We start from the raw sequence: 10408 nt of genomic DNA, 5'->3' as shown, positions 1-10408 counted from the left end.
ACGGTAAATTAAGACTAAAAACTAATTTTATCTAAATTAATTAATAAGTAGGGGTTTTTCTCTAGTTTTACAAGACTAGAAACTTACTACTATCACTAAAAAGAACTAGAAAAGCAAAGATTTAACTAAATTCAATAATGAGAAGGACTTATGTTTAGTTCAACTCAATTGATCCTATGGTTGATATTATGGTAATAGTGCAATGGATTAATTCTTCTATTGGCTACCGATTCAGTTAATTAGATTCACATTCGCTGCACTAATCCTTAGAGAACAAACTAACTCAAACAGTGATCAGTTGTCTAATTTAATTTAATTCACTAGATTATTTATTCGGGTGAATTTATACTTGTAATAGCTAAATAATTTGGTCCTTTAGTTAACTTCTTGTTGATGGTTATCATACAAGCTCACACATGAATTTACCTATTTTTCTTATTAATTATAGTTTCATGTTCATTAATCCTAGACATATGACAAAGTGGTCACATAACATATGAGGTTGACAATTAAAAGATGTTCATACTATTTAATTATCTTCCTATTAACAGAAAAATAGTTGTCATCCACACATAAGGTTCTTTAACAAGCTAAAATCAACAAAATCACCAACATTGAATTAATCCTACAATAATAATCAATCCATAGTATCAATATTGTATCCCTAAATAGAAGTTTAAGAATTTTAGCTCATGTTTGAGGTAATGAACAACATAAAAACGAATTCTAATTGTCTAGCCATAATGGAAAACAAAAGATTAAGTAGAATGATGTAGATTTGCCTCAAATCTCCTTCGGGATTGAATTCTAGGTTGTATCTTCGTTCTTCAGGTCTCTCCTGGCTCTGATTCGCAGCTTACTTCTCCCTAAGGGTTCCAGAATGTTGAATGTCGATCTGGGAAACCGTATATATAGATTCGACCCGACTCGCTGAGTCCATGTCCGACTCGCCGAGTCCATCACTTAAATCCCGTGTACGGTAAGTCACAGAGTCTTTATCTTCTAATTATCTTCTAGATCCTTCGCTCGGACTCGCCGAGTAGGCGACCCTACTCGCCGAGTAGGTGTTGTTTTTGGTGGTTTTTCTTCTTTGTTCAATTCCCGAGCTCCAAACCGCTTCTCCTGATTCCTTTTGCTTCCAAGCTTAAACTTTGGACTGAAAACATAATTCAAACACTTTTAAGTATCTTTTGTCCATGAAATGCCATGATTTAGCTAATAAATGATAAAAATATATGCTTAATATAAGACTAAATATGCAAATATCAGTAGGCTTATTAAATCAAGGGTTTCTTTACCCTTTCTTGAGTTGGAATAAGAAGCATGAGAAGTCCCAATGTGAAATAGACCTTAGATATGGACCTTGAGAGGTCCAGAGAGTCCCAATCATCAAACTTTATGCAGTTCCTTTGGGGGTTTTGGATCTTGGTTGTCATATTAAGAACTAATTCATTAAATAGAGCCATATGAGTGTTGCATGAGCATAAAGATTGGACCTTTACGTGGCTTTTGAGTGATTAAAGGTCAGATCTATAAGTTAGAGAAACAGATCTGGCCTTAGAAGGTCATTTCAGAGTTGCCATGGAGGAAACTCGCCGAGTCCATGAGAGGACTCAACGAGTCAAGTCAAGTTGCCCCACGATTCGTGATCAGTGGTAACCCGTCGAGTGAAAGGTTAACTCGACGAGTCGAGTGAGGCCTTAGAAGGATTCAGAAGATGCGCATGAACTCGTCGAGTCCCACGAGTGCACTCGGCGAGTCTGGTCAAAGTTGGACCGTTGAATGAGTTGACTTTCATTGACTTTTAGGGTTTGGTCAACAATTGGGCTTTTGGGTCTTGGAGGGGTAAAATGGTCTTTTACCCTTCTGAGGAATTATAAGGGGGATTAATCTAGCCTTTGAGAGCCGTTGTTAATTATATGAAAAAATTTTATGTTATTAGGCGGAGTCTAGATCAGTATTTGAGATTTTAGATTATCCGAGTTACCCGAGGTGAGTCTTCTCACTATACATTACCTAGAGTGGTATCTATGTGCAGACCGGAGGGTCTTATGTGTATGTGTATGTTTGAGATTTATGTGCATTGTGTTATATGTATGTTATGGGTTATATAGACCGGACTAGAGGGTCCAACGACTCATGAGGCCAGAGGGTCCTCGATCAGACCGGACCGGAGGGTCCAACAATTCAGACCGGGCCGAAGGGCCCAACGATTCAGACCGGGCCGGAGGGCCCAACGATTTAGACCGGACCAGAGGGTCCAACGAGCTACGGGACTGGAGGGTCCCGCTAAGACACATTGACCGGAGGGTCATACCGAGTTATAGCCTCGAGTGGCTTATGTGTTGTATGTGGTATTTTGGTGAACTCATTAAACTTTGTGCTTACCGTGTATGTGTTATGTGTTTCAAGTTTCTCAGGATCGCGGGACGGCACCGGCTTAATTGTACACACCAGAGAAAGAGTTATGAGGATCCTGGATTATTAATGAAGTTGTGTTTTGTAAATAGAATAAACGAGATTTTTATACAATATGTTATGAAAAGTATACGATTTTTTAAATGAAAATATTTTTTGAAAATTTACGGTGTTACATATTGTTTCCGTGTATGTTTTTAGTTTATTAGGCCCAAGAAGCATGTAAATGAGTCACAAAGGCCCAAACAACATGTAATGTATATTCTAGGCCTAATAAGCATGTAATTGGACTACAAAGGCCCAATAGACATGCAGCGTGTATTTCAGGCCCACTTAAACATGCAAATGGGCCACTAAGGCCCAATAAGCGTGTAAGGTATGTTCCGGTCCAAATAAAAAAAATGTAAGTGAAATATTTTTCCGTTTGTTATTACGTTGATCATTTAAGCTCAATTGTTTACCAAAATGACATAAATGCCTACCTTTTGTAAAAACACATTTTTGGTCCATAAAACCAAAAATTTACAATTAAGGCACATTTGTGGTAAAAATGACGCTTTAAGTCCCTTAAGACCAAAGTTTGCAATTAAGGGCTTATTTGAAATTAAAAATAACATTTTTAGCCCACTTTTGTTAGAATTATCATTTTCGGCCTAATTTTCATAAAAGTTGACATTTTCGGCCCAAATGTACAAAAATTCCCCTTTTTAGCCCAAGTTTAATACAATTTTCATTTTCAGCCCATATAACCTAAAGTTACATTTTTGGCACAAATTTGTTTAGAATGACAATTTAATTCATAAAAGCCAAAAATTCACAAGTTTAGTCCATGAAACCGTGAAGGCCCAATTAGAGGCCCATTTTGTGAAAATTTACATTTTTGGCCCTTTAAAAAACTTTGAAAATCATAACAATCCATATTTTTTAAAAATGACCCATTTTTCGTCCTTCTCAAAACCGTGGGTTACATAATAATCTCACCTTTTTGTTTGTTTTGTCAAAACTGGCCCTCTACACAAATTTGTTAAGTTTTCTAGTGTTCTTCAACATGTTTTCTCATTTCACTTCTTAGTATGCTATATGTAATGCTTTTAGTTTGCAAATATCACCATGCTTAGTGAATATTTCGAGTTTTGTGTTGTTTCAAGAAGTTTCATAGTAAAAATCACATAGCATAACATAAAACACATGTATACTTGCATAAACACATAGATCTACACAAAGCAACTTGTATTCTCCCCTAAACTATAGTAAAAACCGAAAATAGGGGTTATGAACTCACGTTGGGTTGATGGGTTCGGTTTTTGAAGAAATTGGAGGAGTTTTCGGCCTAACACACCTCTTGAAGAGATCTCTGAATTTTAGGAGATTCTATGAGCATGGATCATGAAATGGAGTGTTAAAGAGTGAAGGATTTATCATAAAATGAAGTTAATCATCTTGTTTAGAGAGTAGCTTACTTAAAAGTGATGATCTTTGGTGAAGTGTTCTTGAACACCACACAAGCACACTCGAATTTGGAGAGGGACATGAGATTTTTCTTGAGAGCTCTAGAGAATGTTTTGGTGAGTTTGAGAGTAAAAATGAAGGTGGTGGGGTGGTGGTTTCGGTCGAGACTAGAAGAAAAGAGGGGGATAGAGAAGATTAGGTAATACTTAATGGTTAATTGTTATCCTGCTTAGATATTTGTGGGGTAAAATTCATGTTTACATGCAAAACAATATGGAGGTGTCACAAATCTAACCATCTCCACATTTTCCTTTTTTTATAGAACCGAGAATGAGAGTGAGGAATATATTTAGATTTAGTCTTGGATGTAAACCGAGAATTTGATGGCCCAAATGAGGATTTTTTTGGCCCATTGGGCCAATATGAGAGTTTACGGCCCAAAAATGATAAAGAAATGGGTTTACGGCCCAATAAGGCCCATGAAACCAAAGTGAGACATTTTAGGTCCAATAAGGCTCATAAGAAGTCTTATGGCCCAAAATGTTATAGTTTAATGAATGTAGGTCAAATTAGGGCCCATATAAGGATTCTTAGCCCAAAATAATCAAGTTATGAGTTTATTGGCCCATTAGGTCCAATTAATGATTCCTAATCCAATGGAGTTAGAATCGGAAAAAATGAGTTAGATTTTTAGGCTTCACGAGTGAGTTTTGATTCGAATAGTTGTTTCTGAATGAATAACATGTATAACGTCAAACTTTGAATTACAAGGTACATTTGATCATACCTAGATAGAATTTCTTAGCTAAATTTGCTAGTTGTGACAGATAGCCTGAGAACTCTTGGTCTAGGCTCTCTTGCCTATTCCTTGTTTGGTTCTGACTCTAAAGTAGGATCATCTGTTCGGGTGGCTATCTCACCTCTGGTTACTTATGGTTACACATTCTATGGGGGTTAGCTGGTAGTGGGACTGTATGTTGTGAGATGACTAGTAGGCGGTAGTGAGCTGTATGATTGTTGTTTGTCTATATTATGTGTCTACTTGATCCTAATTGTTTATATGTCCACATGTTGTGTTTAGTTTGGGTTGAGGCGATCCTGATTTGTGTTGTAGGCCAAGATACCCGGTGCGGGCCGACTGTAAGTCGTAGGCATGGAGGCTCGGAAAGAGCGATAGGGTTGACGCGGTAGGCCAACAAAGCCTGGGTATTCCAGCCTGATGGCTGATTGGACCCGTTGTATATTGGCATTCCAACCTGGGGTATTCAATCTCGAGGATGACTAGACCCGGAGATTGACTGGGACTAGTATATTCCAATCTAATGGTTGATTGGACCCGACATGTTTGATCGTATATGTTATTCGTTTGTGGTGGTACTTTGGGGGAAAGTCACTAATATTTATGCTTATCATGTTGTATATTATTACAAGTATCATTGGTGTTTATGGGAAGGCAAATGTAGGACTATACACACGCATCAGCAACATTGAAGATTCCGCATTTTCTATAAAACTCTGATTTTAAATATATGTAATTTAAAATAAATGGTTTTCTTAATAATGGATTTATAAATTGAAAAGTGTTATCTTAATAAAAATAAAAATATTTGGCTGTGAAAATAGAACGTTACATAAAAGTCACTATATTTTAGAAAATGTATAACTATACCAAATTATACAAAAGTTATTATATTTTGAAAAATTATCACAAGTGCTACGTTATCATGCAATGTTAGCATGCTATATCTTCAAAACTGAAATTTCATGAGACAACACCTTAGGTTATCAGGTTAATACATTAGCATGTCTCCTCAACAAGCAAGCGGTTAGAATTATAAACTTAGTGATTTTTTTTTAAAATTCACCAAAAATAATATCATATTTTGCATGAAATGGTGATGCCATTTTGTAAAATAATATATATATATATATATATATATATATATATATATATATATATATATATATATATATATATAATTTTTTTTTTTAATTTTATAGTTTTTTGGTAACCGATTTTTCAATCCATTATCCAAATCAACAAAAGAAAGAGACTCTCGTCCGTCATTACGAACATATTTGTGAAGCAATTTACAACTAAAATCCCACCAATGAAAATACATGTATGCACGCATATATACATTTGAGCTTCCAAAAAAATACGACAAGCAAAATAATTTGTGCTTTACTTGAATCCATCAAGCATCACTGCTTATAAAATACATTTATTCTTTTTCTTGAAATGACACTTTTACATTAAAAACAAGGGATCAACGATAAACATCCATTAGAATATCATATTGAAGTCTCGCAAACTTGTCCTTGGAAAAAACAAAGAAACTATGAGTGTCGCAACCACCATCCACTTCTCATTTGCAGAGAGTAGATTCTTCTATTCGCTCCATCATTAACTTCTACTTCCTACACAAAAACCAAGGAACATTATTTCAATGGGTTTGTATCCATACAGATAACACACTGTACTTCGAAAAATCTACCAATCATAGCATTGTTATTACAATTATTTTCTTATTAAGACATTGTACTTTGAAAATTGCTTTGTATTTAGACGATTGCTATAATTGGTGGGTAGATTTTTCAAAGCAAAGAGCTATAACAAAAAAAAAAAAAAAAAAAATTAAGTATGATGCTATAATAAACAAATATATGAAAATTCATCTTTTAACCTTAATGATATACTCCATCTATTCAAATCATGGATAAAAAGAAGTACCTTGAACCATAGTAGTCCACGTTGCATTTGAAAAACTTCTGAAACATCTTGAAGTCGATTTATTTCGGTTTCCCTAACTAAATGCAACATATTGTTTCCTTCCTTGTCCTTGAGAGGAGTTATCATATCCTTCAGTGAGCCGATCTCATGCAGAAGATTGCAGATACCTTCATCACAGTATGTGACAGCTACATGAAATATAGTTTGCTCATCATCATTTTTCTTCCATAATAACTCTAGATAGTGTCGAATGAGCTCAACTATAAATTCAGTGTTTCCCATTTCCGCATCAATACACTATTTTCAAGGCAACATCTACAAAATATTTAATGAGGTAACTGGTAAGGTGTTATAACTTAAACATCAAAGAAAGTGAAAAAGAATCACAACTACTTACCAAAGAGATCAGCTTCTACACAACTCGCTTATTCAAAAAAAACAAGCCATGTAGAGTCGCATTCTTCCTTGATGCCATAGGACCATATTCTTATTCACCATAGTCTTAACGATTCTGACATATCCATTTGTTGATACTATACACAGTGAAGTGTTGTGATATTTGTTTTGATGTTCTAACTGTTCCATTGTGAGATGACACACATGGTTTTTCACAAACTTTTCCACTGTCTTGCTGATGTTTGCAGATGTTGCAATGTGAAGTGAAGTATCATAATTTTCACTGATGTCAAACCCTACCAGATTTGGGCGTTTGCCAACAGGAACGTTGAACTTATGGATATCGTCTCTATTTCCTTTAAATAATTACAAAATGGGCGTTAATTAAGGATTTTGTGGATATTGTTTTCGCCAAAAATACGAAAAGTGTTTATGATTGTTTGATTTTGATGTAAGAGTTTACCAGGTAGATCTAGATTGGATGGTGGTGGTGGTTCTGGTGGTGGTGGAGGAGGGCCATATGAAGTCGTCGGAGTTTTTGAATTTTCGTGCTTCTGGACGATGGTTATCATCTCATCGATTGAAGATACACTTCGGGGATTCATTTCCTGCACCTGTATAATCACAGTATTAGGATTAGTAACTATAATCAAAAAAAGCCACCATGAGTATGTGGTGTGACTGAAAATATCTAAAATCAAAAGAGAAGTAGATTACAGTTTCAGTTTCATGGAAAAACTGTATGTATTGTGGTAAGAAAGGAAGAAATGGCTGAATCCATCGATATGTATTTAAGCAGATCTGAAGGGTTTTGTGATGGTCAACGATTCTTGCTGTTCGCCATAGTTGATCTTTTGGTGAGAATATATACTAAATTAGGCCCATTGGTCTACAAATTGTAGCATTTGAAGGATAAATATATTAAAAAAAACAACATCAAATCTCAATAGTATCAAATCAATAATTTTAATATATGGGGAATAAGCATTTCAAGGATAAATATATTGCTAAAACAACATCAAATCTCAATAGTATCAATAGTTTCAATAAATTTTAATGAGTGAGGTCTCAAGCATATCTATAATGTCCTCGTAACATCTTTTAAAGTTTCAAATGGCCATATAGGTCTCAAGCATATCCTAAAGTAGATGCTCGTGATCATAATCATAATTCAATCTAAAAGAAAAAAGTTTACCCTCTTGTAACGTTCTGATTATAATTAATTATTTTGTTACTAGTTTTAAAAACTTTTGTATTATTTAAAAGAAAAACAAAAAATTATCTACAAATTGATGATAATAACAATAATAATAATAATAATATAAATGAAACAAAGTAATTTATGAAGTACCAAATAAGAGGGTTTTAGAAACTTAAAATGTTAAATCTTGGTCATAAGGACCAACTAATATTTTATGGAAAAAGAAGGTGTTAGTTTTGCCAATGGATGAAAGATGCATGAAATCTATTCACAGTGTTTTTACGGGAAATTGCACTCTAAGCTTTGTGTTAGAATAACCCTTAGTGTCGTTACAAGGTTAGAGTTGACTGAGTTAAAAGTTGACCGTGGCAGAATTTCTGATTGAGTTAACTTTTGACTGAAACTTGATGTTTGATTTTGCATCTGACTGATTGTGTAAAAAAACTATATTACCCTCAAACAATATTTTTTATAATAATTCATTTATGATTAACAATTTAATTTATAACATTGTCATGTAATTTACAAAGTGATGTAATTTATAACCATTCTTCAAAAAAAAAGATGCATATAAAAATATAACACAATGACAAAATGATGCAATTTACAATTATTCTTCAAAAATATAACACTAGGATCATAAACAAATTGTGTTATTTCACCTTTTTAGTACATCTTTTAGTCAATTTAATGTCAACTTTCTGTAATTATATGTTAATAATACCAAATCCTTATAAGGTACATTGGCACTTTGTTTATGATGGAAAGGTCTTGCCATAACATCACTTATTTCTTGTTCTTGATCAGATGTTTTTGCTGATGCATTTTCAAACAAAACATGAATCTTTTCAAGAAAAAATAAACATGAAACTATAACTGTTTCAATTTGAAATTGCCTCTCCATAGAATCAACAATTTATTCCAATGAATCAGGAAGGAACACCAACATATGAGTTTTTTTGTCATCACAAATCAAAATCTCCTACAAAAAGAGTGAAACATGGGTCTTTATCGTCAACTGTGATATTAGAATAGCCAAGAAAAAAGCGAACCTACATGATTGGCCTTAATTTCATCAATAGAGCATTAATTTCCAATTCAACCTTATGGGATTCAATATCAACAATATGGTTATCTCCATGATACAAAATAGAACAGATCGTTCGAATGGACGCATAATGAAATCGAGGGTTGAAGAAGAAAGCCCTCACCTGAAAAAATTAAAGGAAACAATTAATTAACATCAGATGGAAGATAGGAGTTCATGGCTCTGTCATTGAAAGCAAGCCAATCGAAATCTCAGCAAAAACTCATCAATATATGAACAAAAACTGAGAAAGAAACTCAAAAAAAAAATCATACCAAAGGCAAATGTCGTATGGAATCGAGAAATCAAGAACGAGAAAGAAGAAAGGAAGAAACACGTACCTGGTCGTCGAAAGTAGCTGCTCTGGTTTCTTCATGGGGGGGAGAAATCGACTGGAGTGATAGGCGATAACTGTCTCGGTTTCTCTATCTTTTCAATGAAGGCGTGCGAAAATAATAGGGGAAAATGGGTTTTCTTCTTTTTTTGTTCCCGGTCCATCGATCGGAAAGCAAGGACCAAATTTGATGATATTCTTGGACCGAGTCCTTTACTCTCTAATCCCTATCAAACATGCTAATTGGCTTTTTCTGGATCCAATCCCTCTTTTGACCCACTATATCAAACAACCCCTTAACTCTTTTAATGGATCCAATCCCTCTTTTGACCCACTATATCAAACAACCCCTTAACTCTTTTAAGGATTGTTTCTCAGAATCACAATTATTAAGATTTGAAGTTTTAATAGGTTTGAATTTCTATGAAGGTGTGAAATTTTAAGATCTAAATAGTTTACATACTGTTTGGTTAGAACATATGAATAATTGTGCTGAATGATAAACATCATCATTTTACCTTTTTGTTTACAAAATAATAATTAATACTAATAAAACCATCAAAAGTTTGAGAAATTCACATTTACATATAAACGTTTTACCAACATTTAATCCACTACATATGTTCACGACTATAAAATAAAAATTCACTGAAATTCCCACATTAGGGCTTGCATTAAACAATAAATAATCTCTTATAAATTCAACTTATAAATAAATGTTTGCATTCACTAAAAACTTCACAACCAACAAATGAACAAACATACTATCTTTCATTCTTGCCTCAAAAC

General features: G+C 34.0%; 2 long non-coding RNA genes across 2 annotated transcripts; both read right to left on the bottom strand.

Annotated features, from left to right (window-relative positions):
- Positions 1 to 5979: 5979 nt before the first annotated feature.
- Positions 5980 to 7879, bottom strand: LOC111882429 (uncharacterized). Its single transcript, XR_002847153.3, has 5 exons — positions 7715 to 7879; positions 7461 to 7611; positions 6999 to 7353; positions 6602 to 6916; positions 5980 to 6288 (listed from the first exon to the last, which is right to left on the bottom strand). It is a non-coding gene; the product is annotated as an uncharacterized LOC111882429 (long non-coding RNA).
- Positions 7880 to 9097: 1218 nt separating this feature from the next.
- LOC111882436 (uncharacterized) lies at positions 9098 to 9918 on the bottom strand. Its single transcript, XR_002847156.3, has 2 exons — positions 9627 to 9918; positions 9098 to 9409 (listed from the first exon to the last, which is right to left on the bottom strand). It is a non-coding gene; the product is annotated as an uncharacterized LOC111882436 (long non-coding RNA).
- Positions 9919 to 10408: the final 490 nt, after the last annotated feature.

Source organism: Lactuca sativa, chromosome 8, assembly GCF_002870075.4.
Source record: "Lactuca sativa cultivar Salinas chromosome 8, Lsat_Salinas_v11, whole genome shotgun sequence".
In the NCBI taxonomy this organism is placed as follows: Eukaryota; Viridiplantae; Streptophyta; class Magnoliopsida; order Asterales; family Asteraceae; genus Lactuca; species Lactuca sativa.
The sequence above is the reverse complement of the archived record's forward strand: the minus strand, read 5'-3'. Positions and strand labels throughout refer to the sequence as shown.